Source organism: Anolis sagrei, chromosome 2 (assembly GCF_037176765.1).
Source record: "Anolis sagrei isolate rAnoSag1 chromosome 2, rAnoSag1.mat, whole genome shotgun sequence".
Taxonomy (NCBI): Eukaryota; Metazoa; Chordata; class Lepidosauria; order Squamata; family Dactyloidae; genus Anolis; species Anolis sagrei.
This window is the reverse complement of record NC_090022.1, coordinates 185,545,913-185,561,343: the sequence shown is the minus strand read 5'-3', so window position 1 is coordinate 185,561,343 and position 15,431 is coordinate 185,545,913. Positions and strand designations below refer to the sequence as shown.

The window sequence follows — 15,431 nt, the reverse complement described above, 5'->3', positions numbered from 1 at the left end:
AACTCCATATGAGTTCACATTTGGGCATATGGAGTATTCGTGCCAAGTTTGGTCCAGCTCCATCATTGTTTGAGTCCATGGTGGTCTCTGGATGTAGGTGAACTACAACTCCCAAACTCAAGGTCAATGCTCACCAAACCCTTCTAGTGTTTTCTGTTGGTCATGGGAGTCCTTTATGCCCTGGTTAGTTCAATTCGATCATGCTATTTGATTGTAGGTGAACTATAAATCCCAGCAGCTACAACACCCAAAAGACAAAATCAATTTTTTGAGTGAAGGACATATATTGGGTTGTTAGGCGTATGCTGTCCAAATTTGGTGTCAATTCATCCAGTGGTTTATGAGTTTTGTTAATCCCACAAACGAACATTACATTTTTATTTATATAGATTACATACTGCACTTTGGCATGATGCTTCTACAGGTATCTTCCAAATGCACATCTCTCAGTCTCAGTAAATGTATGGGCCCAAATCAATATGCCTCATTATTTCACATATGCAAAGAGTAAGAATATAACCTGAGCCCATCTCATCTTGTAAATTAAGTAGGGTCTGCTCTAGTTAATACATGACGAAGACCACCAATGAATGCTAGGTTTTGTAGGGCTGAAATAGCAAAACTATTCAGAGTACTCCTTGTCTAAGAAAACCCTATGAAAATCTATTATGTCAGCAACTGGGTAAAGACAGATAGATACTCACAAGGAATAATAGTTTGATGTTTCAGCATGTAGTTACTTTTTGCAGTGGTCATTAGTCCAGCTGGGTGTCAGAAGATCTATTCAATAGTAGTGGTGTGTGGTTTCTCTTTGGTCATTCAAGCTATTACCATTCTAACAGCCGCTCTGGGAACAGAGTGTGACGGAATTGTTGAGCCAAAGTAAAGTCTCTTCTGCAACAGTATGTTGTTGGTACAAAGATGGATGCAAGATGTTCCTGTAATAGCCAGATAAAAAGTCATGCTTCATTTAACTGTAATAGATTAGAAGTCATGTTTATGTAGGGATAAGAATAAATGGAGTCTTGTGTCTTTAGTTGGCCATTAGTTTTGAATCTGTGCATTGAAGAAACTTTGGAGCCCCCCCCCCCCCTGCTCTAACGCAGGATGAGTTTTAAACATTTAAAAAAGCTCCGTCCGGAGGGAAAAGAAATCCCAGAAAGTTGTTTATTATAGCCTATGATTCTTAGTAGTGAAGCACAGTTTTTAAAGGACTGGGAATGATTCACTCTGTGTATTTTATCTATCTATGTATATAATAAAAGTCAGTGTTTGTATGTGGAGGAAGGACGGGAGGTGTACGTGGCAGCATTCCGATTGGCTGCCACTGTAGTACTATTTGCATATGGTCTCTGATTGGTCAGCCACAACACTCCAAGATTCTCAAGTGGCTGAGAAGGGAAAGGAAATTTGCATATGGTTTCTGATTGGCCAGCCTCAACAGGAGCCCCTGGTTGCGCAGAGGGTTAAACCCCTGTGCCGGCAGGACTGAAGACCCACAGGTTGCAGGTTTGAATCTGGGGAGAGCGCGGATGAGCTCCCTCTATCAGCTCCAGCTCCTCATGCGAGGACATGAGAGAAGCCTCCCACAAGGATGGTAAAAGATCAAAACATCCTGGCGTCGCTCCTGACACGACAAACAAAAAACAAAAAAACAAAAAACATTCTAACATTCTCAAGTGGATGAGAAGAGAAAGGAAAGGGCCTGAGGGATTTGCAGTACCTTCACTCACTCTACATCCTACTGCAGTTTGGAGGAGGATGGACCATGAATGATGGGACTTGCAGTACCATCACTCACTTTCTGAGACTGCTGTGACCTTCATCCAATGACTGATCTAGACCAAACTTAGTACATAGACCTCTCATGACCCACTTTACGCCCTGGTGTGGTTTGGATGGACCATAGATTATGGGACTTGCAGTACCTTTCCTCAATTCCCGAGACCACTGCAATCCTTATCCAATTACTGATAAAGATCAGACTTGGCACACTGAGTCTCCATGACACACTCTACATCCTGCTGCGGTTTGGAGGAGGATGCACCATGGACGATGGGACTTGCAATACCTGCACTCCCTTCCTGAGACCATTACAACTGCCAACAATGATGGATCAGGATCACAATTCACACAGAGAGCCTGCATGACCCACTCTACATCCTGGTGGTGTTTGGAAGAATTTGGAGTTGGATGATGGGACTTGCAGTCACTTCACTCACTTCCTGAGACCACTGAGACCCTCGCCAATGATCAAACTTGGCACACAGAGCCCCATGACCCACTCTACATCCCGGTGCACTTTTAAGGAGGACAGACCATGGATGATGGGACTTCACTCCCTTCCCAAGACTGCTGCAATCCTCATCTAATGACCTATCAAGACCAAACTTGGCACACAGAGCCCCCATGACCCACTCTACATCCTGGTGCTGTTTGGAGGAGGATGGATGATGGGACTTGCAGTACCTTCACTCACTTCCTGAAATCACAGCAACACTCATCCAAATACCAATAAAGACCACACTTGGCACAGAGAGCCCACATGACCCACTCACCATCCTGGTGCAGTTTGGAGGAGGATGGACCACAGATGATGGGACTCGCAGTACTTTCACTAAATTCCTGAGACCATTGCGACCCTCATCCAATGACTGATAAAGACCAACCTTGATACACAATTCCTTTCTCAAATAACCTGGACAGCGCTGGGTCCCAAAGCTAGTTTATTTATAAATGTGAGTCCCAACAGTAGCTCATACATTTAAGTTGAACGGCTTGATAGACAGAGAATCAAGCATAGGATCCAAATAGCCAAAAGGTTGCATGCTGAATCAATTCAGTTCAGACCAAAGATACTTGAAATCTAATTTAGATATTGATTTCAAAATCACAAGAAGTTTTTTTTATTGTTGAGAGCCTTTCCTTTGAGAGTGTTGATAGTCATCTTCCTTTGGATGATTAGACTGACCATTGACTGGACTGTTAGCTCTTGAGAAAGCCTAGCATGAGGTTCTTAAGGTTTGCAAATCCCTTTGATACTCTGAAATCAATACATAGTAATGTATGTGACCTGATGTAATATCCCTTGAGGAAAATTTCCTTTATGGCTCCCAAAAATTAGTGACACTTTAGAAATTTTGAGGAGTGTTTCAGTGAGCGTAATTTTGAGAACAAATCCAATAAATTGGTTTAAAACCAGTATTAAAAGGTTTAGGACTAAGTTTCTCTCTCTTTGTATTGTCGAAGGCTTTCATGGCTGGAATCACTAGGTTCTTGTGGGTTTTTTCGGGCTATAGAGCCATGTTCTAGAGGCATTTCTCTCTTTTTTTTTGTGCTCCTGAGGATCTCTATCCAGATCCTGAGAGGCATGCTGACTGTAAGGCCAAAATGCCTAACAATGATAGCCAATCCCACTGATGAGGTGCCTTGGTAAGGCACATGTGGCTTTGGCCTGTAGGATTTGCCAGGCCTTCACACTAGCAGCCAGGAAAAAACAGGGAACAACACCTGAAAGCAGCCCTCTATAAGACCATCCTAAAAGGTCAGTCGTTCTCTACTGCTCCATAAACTACATCTACCAGGCTTCATAAAACTGCTAAGGTGAAATCCAGCAGAGGACTGTACTCCATCAACCTCCATGCCCAAAAACGCTCACTCAGACGAGACCAAAAAGTCCAAGAAAAGTAAGGCAATGGCAGCCAAAGCTTCTCCGCCAAAAGCTCAGGCCTTGGCTGCCAATTTGGTCAGGCCTACAAAGGCCAAGGACAAGTTCGAGTGCTCTCAGTGGGGGGCCACACTGATGCCTCAGGAGCTTTCCCCCTTTGTCGAAGAGCAATTTCCTGAAGACCAAACCCAGGCTTCCCAAGTGCCTATGGTCAAAGATCTCAACTTAGGGAATTGGATATCGATGTTATCCTTCCTCACTAGCAAGAGGCAGAAGTCGAAACAAGCTTGATTGTGCTCGAATGCCATCCCATTGGGCGGTCTTTGTAGGGAACTCCCTCTCATTCCCTACCAAGATCCAGACATTCATGCTCTCACTGTTCCAGCAGAGCTTCTGTGGTCTCCTGGCTGTCGAGGTCATTGATCTCTGTTGGCACAAGTCACACCGCTCATGAAGTGCTCAGAATGCCAGTCACACATAGACCTCGACATTGATGGGTCTCCAGACATATCATATCTGCCCCTCACACTCTGATAACCTGGGAGCCTGTTGCACATGAGCCCAAGCTGGACAAGGAAATGGAGTACTACAATGTCCAACCTCCTCCACCAGTGATATGTGCCTTCCCTCCCCAGACCCAGAGGTAACCCACTCCACTTCTCCTTCCCCATAGGATGATGTCAGAGCCTTCTCAGACCTCATGTCGAGGCTAGCTTGGTACCATAGGTCTTCACGTTAAACAACCTTAACTCCCGGTGAATGATCCGGTATTTGATGAGGACGATTCCCAAGCCCCCATCATGGCAGCTTTGCCATTCTTTCTCCATCTGGTGCTGGTAAGGCCATGCAGTAGGGGGACAAACATATGGGCTTGAGGGAGAGTGCAGTGAGTTTTGCCATGTTTTCAATCCTTCTATCCTTTTTTTTTTTTTTTGCTCTGAGAAACTTAAAAAAACAAAACAAAAAAAGATTATTTTAGAACATGGGCGAGCAAATGTGAGAAGTACTTGGACCGTCAACTTGACGAAGGATTTTTTTCTCAAAATTTACTCACTTTCCACCTTCCAAAGGTGAGAACATACCCACCTTTACCAGTTTTTTATTTCTTTGATGATCATAACAGATGGAAAAACAGCTGATCTTGCATGAAATTTCTAATCTGATTGAAATAGGAGCCATAGAGAAAATATTACTATTATAGAAATTGAAAGGCAGTTACTTCATATTTGTCCTTATTCACAAATTGAATGGCATCTGGAGAACTGTACTGTATGTGAGAAGAAAAATTCATTTCCCTGAAAGCATAGATTTCACTAGGAGGCCCTCCACTGTTTTAGAGGTTTCTTGTTTCAGATATTTACTGGCTTCTATACATCTCAAGGAAATTTACTTGTAAATACTGATTCACCTCTTTCACAAAATATATTTGAAATTGACATCTCAGGAGCTCCAGTACCAGTCTAATGCACTCTCCCTTGGTCTTCTTCATCCTTGTGAATGTGATGGTAAAACATATGATCTCCTTTCTCAGAAGATCCAGATTTACTGTCTGTTCCTGGATTATTTTAAATCAGATGTTCTTCTTTCAGCTTCTAGGATGATACCGTTTCTCTAGAAAGAATTTAAAGTATTCAGCAAATCGTCACGCAGGTATGATTTTTCACCAATACCTGGCATCAAATTTTTCTCCTGGGGCTATTTTTACGTTAAGTCAGTCCAGTGGTTTCTCCTCCCATTCCAGATATGGATCATGAACTTTATATGCTGACACATCTGAATTCTTTGCAAAATACTTCAACCCTTTCTTTAATAATTGTCCTGGCTCTTCTCAAAGGGGGTACTTTCTTGAACATTTTAGATACTACTGGGGAGCCCATTATGCAACTCGCTTTTGAGCCAGCAAGACTAGCTACAGCATCACTTGGATGGAACTGAATGCTGTCATGCTAGGTTTTTTTGTTGTTGTTTTCTAATATATTTCTAAATAATAATATTTTTCTAATATTAGCGGAGTGGCATGAGCTTCCGCTGTCAGCCCCAGCTTCTGCCAACCTAGCAGTTCGAAAACATGCAAATGCGAGTAGATCAATAGGTACCGCTCCGGTGGGAAGGTAACGGCGCTCCATGCAGTCATGCTGTCCACATGACCTTGGAGGTGTCTATGGACCACGCCGGCTCTTCAGCTTAGAAATGGAGATGAACACCACCCCCCAGAGTCGGACACGACTGGACTTAATGTCAGGGAAAAACCTTTACCTTTACTAATATTAGTTAGGGGATTGAATGAATACTGTAAAGGCCTCTGCCATCTAGAGTAGAGAAATGAATGCACTCCCATTGCAGGGGTGATCAGCTTACTAATATGGGGAGAGACCCATATTTTTCTTGAAGGAAAGCATATAAAAACACAAATTAGATTGTCTGAATTGCAGGAACACTGCTCAAGCAAGGCAGTTGAATATCATATGTGATTTAATAATGCTTTGTCTCAATATTCTTTTATCTATTTTTACTCTTCATTTGCACATTACAGGGCTGCATGGTTCATGCCTAGAATCCTGTACAAAAGTTTTTGAAATTCCTTTCCTGAAGAAACTCACTTTCTTTATGTTCAATTGCTGGACTGCCTTAGACCTTCACCATTACCTTTTCGTGAATCTCATTTCTCTTCAACTTATCTTGTCCATTTAACAGATGTTGTCAGATCTGTGGTCACAAACTGCATTGCTGTCATATCCAGCTGAGCAATAAGACTAATCCTTAGTACATGTCCACTTCCTTCTGCAGATCCCCTGCAGGAGAGGAATTGTGCAGAACAATCTGCAAAAGAGCACAGCCTGAATGCACGGAGGCTTTCCAGTTCAATTCTGTACTTAAAGCACACGAGAGTGGTTAATGTATCCCCATCCCTTTGTTTGTTTGTATCTTGAAATTACTTACACCACCTGATTTTCCTTACTAACGAAGCCTGACTCTGGTCAGCCTCCTAGAATATATTTGATCTTTGACCTGCATTATATGTTACAGTAGGGAAGGGGTTTAACTACTGTAGGCTATATTTCCATTTCTCTTGTAACATATAATGCAGGTGTGAAGAATGTGTAGACCTTCAGGTATGCTCATGTTAGCCAATAATAAGGATTGCTTGAATTTCGGTTCAGTAACAGTGCCACATACTTTCATCATGGATAGTGATGGATACTGACCACTGGTTTCAACAACTGTGGCAGGTGGGCTTCAGATCATGCAGATTTCTATTTCTATTGTGTCACGTGAACTACCAGTTTTCCTAGTTATTGCAACTCGTAATAGAGTGTCAAGTCCATTGCAAGGCTTATATTGATTGCTTTAGAGGTAGTATTTGTTGTGTCATTGCTGGGTTGTAGCGAGATGAAGGAATTGCAGAAGATACCAGATGTGGAACTCTCCTACACTTAGGACAAAATCAGCTAAATGGTATTTTGGGGTGAAGTTTATTCATTGCTCAGAGCAATTAAGGATCTATATTTGTTGGCTGCAGACTGCTTTCATCTACCCTCCAACCTGACCCCAATGTTTTATTCTACCCCATAGATATACAGTTTACCAGGTTTTTGCCAGAAGAAACTATGTTTTATGTGGCCTTATATTTTGATGAGTATGTTCTGTGTCTGGTAGTTTTGACAAGAGAACCATCTTTCTAATTTTAAAACTTCATTGTACGACAGATATGTGCAGCATTTTCTGGGTTTTTTTTTAAAGCTTAGGAACATAGATGATGATGATTTTAAAAAACTTCTTGTCGTTTTGCTCATAGCAATGTAGCCTGTTGCCATGGAGGCATGATTCAGATTGGCTGACCTAGAGGCCAATGAGCAAATAGAAGACAAGAACATTGTCATTTAACCTTGCAGGGTGTACTAATTCAGTAAGATGTGACGTTAATGCCAAAATGTTGTGTTGAGTTGAACAGTAGAAATACTTGAGGTAGCAGGAGAAGGTTGTTGTGGCTTATGAGCTTTCTACCTCCTGTTGCTGAAAATTTTGTTTTGGGAAAAAAATCAAACAAAAATTATGTGCTTACCTACTTCTTCTTTGGCCAAACAGATGGTGAGGAAAGCTTTGCATTTTGCAGCCCAGATCAACTTTTAAAATTGCAATTTCCTGTGATCTCCAGGGACTATTGAAGTGTGTGGCTTCTTCACTTTGTACTCCAGAGCAAACAGTAGCATTTTCTTCTGTGGTTGCGTCTTTTTTAACTTCCATAGTAAAGTAATGTGATTTTAATGTCACTATTTTCTCTTCATCTGGAAGGTGAAACAGATGTTCTTACAGATGTGTTAAATTTCTTTCTAAATGATTAGTGGGCCAGCAGTGATTTCTCTGATCCAGGAGATACATTCCCTTGCAGAACAACAGCCATGTTATGAAAACCATTACCAGACTCTGAGAATAACAGCATGCTATCTTTCATGTTATCTGCTTAGGTTTGAGCATTGAGATCTAGTTTGCATCACACAGTGGCTGATAGATATTTGTTTAGGGAGACTTTGGAAGAAAGGCACAGACTATTTGATAATAGTAGAAATTATTTCCTTCTCTCTACATTATTTTAATCCTGAGTCGCTACAATTGTCATTTTAAGGTAGTGTCTCTTACTAGGTGATTCCCAGTGTTGTTGTTGTGTGCTTTCAAGCCATTTCTAACATACGTCAACCCTAATCACATCTGGTTTGGCCCAACGATATTCTCATAAATGTTAAGGTCACATCAGAAACATCTGTAGTCTCTTAGAATGGAGTTCTCCTTGAGGCATTAGAAGAAATGAACAGTTTGCTTTGCTAAATGAAACAACAAATCCATGTGAATCAATCATTCTGTTCCCAGCATTAGATGTTCTAGGAAGTCCACAATCAGGGCACAAAGCCAACCACATCGTCTTCTTGTAGGATTAAAGCTCACCTCCGCTTCGTCACCCTTATTTCCAAACACCATAGCCTGCTTCTAGTTACACAGACATCTCCTAAAAATAAGTTGGTCATTGGTAACTAAGAATTGATAATTTGGTGATTTTAGCATTTGGACTACAACTCCTGAGACCATGGTTCAAATACTTGCTCAGCCATAGAAACTCACTGGGTGACCTTGAGCAAGTCATACTATTATAGCTTCAGAGGAAGACAAAAGCAAAAACCCTCTGAATGAATCTTGTGAAGAAAAACACCATCCAAATGTGCTCAACGTACTATCCACAAAGAGCTACAAATGCGACAGGGGGAGTCTGGTAACAGAGAAGGGGATTCCATTGACTTCCTGGCAACTATGAAACCTAATGTGACAGGCATTTTCTTTGCCTCCCTCCCTAATTCAGGTGTAGATTTCAGTGGGTCAGATGGAAGACACTCTTTTGTTGGGGGGAGGGTGGCAATCTGTGCTGACTTATTTCTTGAGCTCTTCAAAGTAAACTGAAAAATCAACAACTTTTCTCTGCTGCCCCTAGTGTTTTCCCCCCTCTTCCTTCCCTGACCCAGATTTTCTTTGGTGTCTTCCCTGATGCTCTATCTACGTAATTTGTCTTATTTTTGTAGGGAAAGTGATTGGCATTGCTTGTCCATCCTAGTCGCCCACTTCCTTCTTCCTCCTGAGCCGTGTGAGCTTCTGCTTTCTCTGCAAGTCCTGTTTGCCACAGTGGATCATGTCAGCCACCTCCTCATTCCCTCCCACACTTGTCCTGAGGGAGCAAAAGCTGATTCATTCACACAAAAAGGAAAAGCTTCTGTGAAGGAGTCTTTTCCTTCTCTTTAATAAGAAGCTTCGGCGGAACATACAGTGCTGCTGCTTTTAATTTGAGTGCTTGGAGGAATAATCCAGCAGTTGTTCATTGTATGTTTGATAGCTGTAAACACACTGACGAGCCTCTTGTGAATGAGGAATGTATAGAATTGTTTCCATCAGCTCTCTCCCACCAGGGGCAGGAAGGAAATATTGGCTTTTTGCGTCACTAAAGACTAGGCAGAGCTACCAGCCCATGCACCGCTTCAGCTAGAGGTATTGAGTGGTGTGTGCTGGGTATGTGTGTGTCATATTTAGAGGCAATGAAGGTGACAAATGTTTGCTGTTCTGCCTTATTTATGTAAAATAATGAAGCCATGAGATAGCTGTTCTTTCCAGAACTGCGGCTTCACTCTGAATTTGTTGTTGTGTAATTTACTGAAAAGTATTGAAACTGAGTGTTAAGAAAAGCTTCTTTGCTTTTAAACCCTTTGCATAGTTTATGGCAGCAGCCCCCTCCCATCAACCCTGAAAAATCACTGTAATGTTATTTCAATGACACACTGCTTTAGAGGCAATAAAACAAAACAAGGAGGAGGTTTCTCTTTTGCAGAAGAAGCAAAGAACCCATGTTGTCTGTCTACTCTAATACCTAGTTCAGGCTGACTATGGGAAGTTTGCTAGCAGGATAGGAATTGAACTTCATCTTCTTTCGACCTGTGCTCCCTGGAAGCTGGTACCAAGAAACATACTGCCTCTGGTACTAGAGATCATATATCTTGTGTCATGTTTGATAAAAAGAAACTTACATACTCATGATATTGGTGCATTGTCCTGCTTGCTTGGCTTTAGTCATCATCAAGCCAGTTGTGGTCTGCATAGTGTGTTCTGCCTCTTTATTGTTATGTTAAAAGGTATTGGCTGCATTAATTTCTAAGTAGAGTACAGTAGAGCCTCACTTATCCAATCTTTGCTCATACAACGTTCTGCATTATCCAACACAGGCTGCCTCCTGTCCAGATTCACAGCTGTTTTAATACATTGTGATGTTTTGGTGCTAAATTCGTAAATCAATAATTACCACAAAACGTTACCGTTTATTGAACAACATTTTCTGTTGATTTGATGTTAAACGTGATGTTTTGGTGCTTAATTAACGTAATTTTAAATTTAACAAGCTTTTCCTTAATCTCTCCTTATTATCCAACATTTTCACTTATCCAACGTTCTGCTGGCCTGCTTATGTTGTATAAGCAAGACTCTACTGTACCACCTTTCAGTACATTCTCAGTGGTGGGGACAGACAGACAGCTTGAGGTCACAGCGCCAAGCCTCATCCCTTGAAGAATACAAATATTTCCCCAATTAAAAATATATTGTTCAAATCAAACGAATATTTGCCAGTTTTTCATAAATGTAGATTTACCATACTTATTAGACCCACTACCAATTAGTGTTCATTTGTGGCAGATCCTCCCTGGAAGTAGAAAGGTAGCATAGTAGAAGGAGTTAATTTTCTTTTTCATTTGATAGGTTTCCATGTACATAGAATTTCTGATTTGGTGGGCCACTCAACAGTATGACTTCTCAGCTGCATCCTCTAGATGGAATCAGTAGGGAAGATGATTGGAACAAGTGCTCCAGGAAAAAAGGTCATTCTCCACATTTAATTATATTTTGTTTTTCAAATATTTCATTATAATTTTCAGATAAATGCAAAATTAAACAGCGCATTCACAGTTGGATTCTTTCAATTTCATGTTACATTATAGAAGACAAGAATTAAGAGTTGATAGAAAGATCAAATACCATGGCAATATATTTTTCATGAAAAGTGTCATTTCGATATGACTGTTAGTTCCCAACACAGTGAATGATAGCTGCCTGGTGTTCTGATGATGGAACTGTTTCTCTGTGGAATAGGAAAGGGATGATGGGATGGGAAAGCACTTTTTTTTTACCCTGGGCAATTTGAGGTTGTCTCTGACTTAATGTGACCCTATCCTATGTATGCCTTGGCAGGATATATTCAAAGGACGTGCAATTGCCTTTTCATAGGCTGAAAGAAAAGTATGATTTGCCCAAGATCAACCATCCAGTCTCCATGTTTGAACTGGGAGTTGAACCTTGTATAACAAAGGTTTAGTCTATCACTTAAGCCACCAAACTATACTGTCTCTTTAGAAAGACTTACCTTTTCAGAAGTAGATGTTCTTACTGGTGGCCGGCACAAAAAAATAAAACCTTCAGTTCCTTCTGTAGAGCAGTTGCTAAGCAGGTACTATTGATGTTGATGCCCTATAGATCATGTGCAGATTCACTGCTCTTTTCCCTTTAAAACATACTTCCATAGATGTAACAAGGATATCCCTTGTAAAGAAAGCCCTTGCTGGATTTAGGGTGGGAAATATCAGCTTGCATGCTCCATGACTTATTGTTGTCAGTCTGATGAAAAAAATCTCATTGAATGAACTGCCAGAGATTTTAGAAATTTATTTATTTTTCTTCTGGGAGCTTTGGATCTACGTTGTATGCTGCCTTTTCTGGGTTTTTTTTTTTGTGGGGGGGGGGGGAGGACACATTAATGTTTGAGAAAAGTCTCTCTGTCACATACACTAACTGTGAAACATATTAAGACTGATGCCGCTGTGTGTTCTGTCACAGGTACATGCTTTCCTCCCTTTATTATTCTATGCCTTGTTTTATATGGTTGCAAACCAACTTCTAAGTAGTGGTTAGAGAATGCTTGAGAAGTAATTGAAAGTCTGTCAAGTAAATCAATACACTGGCAATGCCAAGTATGTCATTAACTTCTCACAGGTATAATGTGCTCTTGCCTCAGAGCAGGGCTGATTTACCATGAAGTAAATGCAACTGAAACATAATTTGTGCAATTTAACCACCTCTCCTACAGATTTTGCCTATAAAACACCCCAAGTTTGTTATGGGGTCTTAATGTTATTTATGATAATGCCAAGGAGTCAAAATATCCCAGGAGGGTAGACAGAGAGAGTTGAAAGCCTTTATTGGTGCAACAAGCTCTTTGTTAGCTGGCTGTATCTCTGTGATATGTGTCACCTAAGTGGGCACGTTCACCCTAGCAAATGGACTGGCAATCAGTCTCTGTGAGTGGGTGTCTCTTGGCATTTGTCACAGAATCTGATCGTATGCTTTTTTAAAAAGAAGAAAGGCAGCTGTTAGGAACATGGATTCTCTTCTTTTTCTCCACCATACAGCATGGGCAAGAAAGATCCCATAAGGATGGTGGGATTTTAGCTGAAAATGACCATCATCTTGGAGAAGCTTGAGTTAGACATTCATGGTGAACTCAGTCCCTTCTCAAAGTGTGCTATAAGTCATCAGATTCCCATGCCAGTTTTAGGCAATTGCCAAACGTGTCACTCTTTCCATTGACATTCCACACAGGCTTGGAATAGAAATTCGTTAGTTGACCAAATGTTACCTATATTAAATTAATTTAGGTTGGGTTTCCCATATTCTGTACAAACCAGCATTCTAATTCACTAGGTTGAACCTCCATCTGTTTCTGCTGGCTGGATTCTGGTAGACCCCCGTATCCGTTTTCGGATGGGTGGGTAACTGGATAGCTGTTTTCAGTCCGCAGACAAAAAAATACGGTTAGATCTGGCCCATTGGCAGTAATGGGGAACTTACGATGCTCCCCTTTCCGTTCCTGGAACCATTTCCTTTTTTTCCTTTGAGGGTGCCTGGGTTTCAGAAACAGGGTTAAGGAAACACCCTTTCTGACACCCTTTCCTTTTTTTCCCTTCAAGGGAGCCTGGGTTTCAGCAAAGGGGTTAAGGAAGCACCCTTTCTGGCACCCTTTTCTTTTTTTTCCCTTCAAGGGAGGCTGGGTTTCAGCAATGGGGTTAAGGAAGCACCCTTCCTGGGAGAGACCCTTTCTTTTCTTCCCTTCAAGGGAGCCTGGGTTTCAGCAACGGGGTTAAGGAAGGAAACACAGCTTATGTAAGACACATCATCTTTGTGCGCTGCATGATACTGAATAGGGGAGGAGGAGCCATGATCAGCTGCTATGTGGTCCCATAATGGACGACAAAACATCATGGCTGGGTCCTTGCCGCTACGGCCATCCGAACAAGCCAGATTGGCTGTAGGGAACCGACCACTCTGAATCCATGCACAAGTCTATAAATCACTCCTAATTACTCACATGTAAAAAGGTGACCAAAACATATTTAGGCTGTAACCAATCTTGTCAAGTGAAAACAATGATACACAAGACATGGATACTTATGATTAGGGAATCATGGAATTCAGTGAAATCAAAGTGAAATGGCATTCAGTCTACCTTACTGATACAGACCAGACAGAATCATAATGCATACCTTGCTGGATCAGACAGATCAGCTTCTGAGAAATCTGGGAAGCCATGATCACTTATTCATCCAATCCAGAGGTGGGAGTTGTAAGGCTTCCCAAATGTTGTTGGACTGTAGTCAGGGCCACGGGAGCTTCAGTCTATAAACTTCCCGAGGACCACATATTCCTTCCCCTGTATGGGCCTGCAAAAGGTATAAAGGAATATGATCTGCAGGAGTCAAATAGATGCCTTCAGATACTTGTCAATGTGTATCCTTCTGTCAGCTTTCTTACTGCAAAGAGTACAGGTTTTGAGGAACAGAGAGGAACAGACAACTCATACGTTAGATCTTTCACCTTCAAACCTTCAACTACAACCTAGGAAAAATCTTGTGCATCTTTAAGAAAGAATGGAATACAACAAGAAACTGTTTGCTATCAGGCTGCAGTGAGGTTGAGGAGCTGATTTTTTTCCACTCCCTTTTGATTTGTGATTTTTAGTCTACTTTTGCCTGTCGGTGAGGAGACAACCTTAGCTGAACCCAGCGTCCTCGGTCTGCTGCTCTGCAATGGCATGCTGCCTAGAGACTTGCTTTTGGGATTTATGGCTGTCTTTTCAGTTTAATTCTGAAACTAACCTATCAATCGAAGTGATAGATTAAAATGGGGCTGAAATATTTATCTTATGTGAAGGAAAAAAATATGTGATTTTTAAACTTGTTGAAAAATTCTATTTGGACATTGCTCCCCATATGTTCCAGTGTTGGAAGCAGTTGCCTTTCTGCTGAGACAGAATGTCCTATAGAACTGGGACTATTTCAAGCAGTGGGCTAAAGGGGTCTGGGTCTTGCAACAATGAAGCAACTGTAACAAAAGCAGGGATTTTTTTTACTAGATGTTTATTTGTTGGCACATTTCTTATTTTGACTTTGGAATTGTTTTTATCAATAGTAGTTTGGACATAATGTGGATGGGATGGGGATGATTCAGGAGCACAGAGGCAGTACGTAACTATAGGCCAGCATGCTGCTAACAGTCATCTTCCTTCGATACTGGAGCTTCTTAGCATTTTGCTTGAACGCCTTCAGCTATATTACCACCAAATATGAAAGCTAAAAAACATATTACTTTTAAAATCAAAACAATAACAGCAGCAACACCAACTTGTTTTTCTTTTATATCATGCCTCTTAAAAATAGTGAAGAGTAGAGACAACACACTGGCAATGAAGATCCACATAGTTTAAACAATAGTATTCCCTGTAGTAACTTATGGATGCGAGAGCTGGACCATAAGGCTGAGCGAAGGAAGATAAATGCTTTTGAACTGTGGTGATGGAGGAAAATTCTGAGAGTGTCTTGGACCGCAAGAAGATCAAACCAGTCCATACTCCAGGAAATAAAGCCCGACTGCTCACTGGAGGGAAGGATAGTAGAGGCAAAGATGAAGTACTTTGGCTACATAATAAGACAGGAAAGATTGGAGAAAATAATGATGCTGGGGAAGATGGAAGGAAAAAGGAAGAGGAGCCACTCAAGGGCAGGATGGGTGGATGTTATTGTTGAAGTGACTGGCTTGACCTTGAAGGAGCTGGGGATGGCCACAGCCTGACTGGGAGCTCTGGTGTGGGGTGGTCCATGAGGTCACGAAGAGTTGGAAGTGACTGAATGAA

General features: G+C 41.4%; 1 protein-coding gene across 13 annotated transcripts in view; it reads left to right on the top strand.

The window, feature by feature from the left end:
* R3HDM2 (R3H domain containing 2) overlaps positions 1-15,431 on the top strand; it is a 173,504-nt gene that overhangs the window by 76,938 nt on the left and 81,135 nt on the right. For 10 of the 13 annotated variants that reach the window (XM_060763001.2, XM_060763008.2, XM_060763005.2 and 7 more), the window contains exon 2: positions 10,952-11,070. The exons of the other annotated variants lie outside the window; for them this stretch is intronic. The gene's annotated coding sequence lies outside the window, so the exon portion shown is untranslated. The remainder of the gene's footprint in view (positions 1-10,951; positions 11,071-15,431) is intronic. 13 annotated transcript variants of the gene reach the window in all.